General features: G+C 46.0%; 1 pseudogene; it reads left to right on the top strand.

Annotated features, from left to right (window-relative positions):
• Positions 1 to 1,631, top strand: part of LOC102851303 — a 72,159-nt pseudogene that overhangs the window by 34,061 nt on the left and 36,467 nt on the right.

Below are 1,631 nucleotides of genomic sequence, written 5' to 3'. Positions count from 1 at the left end.
TATCGCAATGGGAAAGTCTGCTGTTAGGGACCTCTCTAAAGTACTCAGGAACAACGGTGTCTCTCTGGAGACTAAGGTGCTCCTGATACAGGCCATGGTATTTACAATCGCTTGTTATGCATCAGAAAGCTGGACAATGACTAGGGATGATAGAAGAATTGAGTGGTGGTGCTGGAGAACAGTATTGAACTGGACTCCAAGGAGAACAAACAGGTTCACCCTAGAGAGGGTGACATCAGGCTGCTCCTTGGAGGCAAGGATTCTGAAGCTTCGTCTGACATACTTTGGACATGTCACAAGGAGGGGCCAGTCCTTGGAGAGGGACATCATGCTTGAGAGAGAGGAGGGACAGTGCAAGTAAGGAAGACCATCAATGAGATGGATTGATTCAGTGACTGGGGTAATGGGGATAGGTGTTTTGGAGACAATAAGATTGGCACAGGATAGAGCAGGGTTTTCAAGGCTGTTGTACATAGGGACTTGGCAGCCCATAACAATGACAAGCCCAAATCTGTCAATGCTTCTTCCAGATTGTATTATTGTTATTGTTATTGTTATTGTTAGTGCCGTTGAGTAGACCCCCCCTCCGAGACCTGACATGTGCAGAGGAGAACTCCATTGGGCATTCAACAGCTGTGAGCTTTGAGGGGAGTGGCCCAAACCACCAGTCTTTCTCAGTTAGCAGTCCAGTACTCAACAATTGGTGCTAGTATGTAGTTGTATTTCCAAATAGCCTTCTTATACTTGCAAAATAATAAAAACTTTTTCACTAAATTTTGTTTGAAATAGAGACAATGAGAAGCTATGGCTCCAGTGGGTAGCACTGGTGGCTGGAGGAGAGAAGAGAGAAGCGAGTCGCAGTTGGTGAGTGAAGCTCCCTCACTTGACCTCTGAAGTGGGGGAGGGATTTGCTGTGGGCCCAAGTACTCCCTCAGCAATTCAGGTTGTTTGATTATCACCTCCTGCACTTGGACCTCCAGAACACTGGCACCAACGAGATATCGTGGCAAGTTGTGGAGGCTTTTGCTTCTGCAGGGAAGTTCCTGCTGGTGCAAATAATTAGCGCCTTCAGCTGTGAAATGCAAGGTTGGTGGTCCATGGAAGCTATGAAAAACAAGCCCGTCAAAGTTCCAGGTTCTAATCTGATGCGCATGGTCCACTCCACAGCAGCTGGTAAGTGATGGTGTTTAAGATGGTGTATTATTTTCAAAAGATTCTTTGGCAGTACGCATACCTGTGACAGATTCTAGAAGAACTGCTGTTCAGGATTGAGATTTGAATCTGTAGGACTTTGAGAGAAGATTGTCTCTGCCATCAACACTGGCATTTCAGAAAAACACAAAGAAGAAGAAATAGGCTGGCTCAGAGCAGAAGCATTGAGACAAGAAAATAAGGACCCCCAGGGACTGAAATCCAGAATAGAGAAGCCACTGTCCAACTTTCTGATGCATAGCACGTAATTGCGAAGATGATAGCCGGGATCAGGCGCACTTTAGTCTCCACTTGACGCCATTGCTCTTCAGTACTCTTGATAGGTCCCTCACAGCTGACTTTCCCAATGCAATTTGTCTCTTGATTTCCTGGCTGCTATTACCAAGAGTGTTGACTGTGGAGCCAAGCAAACTAAAACT

Source organism: Elephantulus edwardii, unplaced genomic scaffold (genome assembly GCF_000299155.1).
Source record: "Elephantulus edwardii isolate Elephantulus edwardi_28Jun2011 unplaced genomic scaffold, EleEdw1.0 scaffold00108, whole genome shotgun sequence".
Lineage (NCBI taxonomy): Eukaryota > Metazoa > Chordata > Mammalia > Macroscelidea > Macroscelididae > Elephantulus > Elephantulus edwardii.
This window is presented reverse-complemented; position numbering and strand designations above follow the sequence as displayed.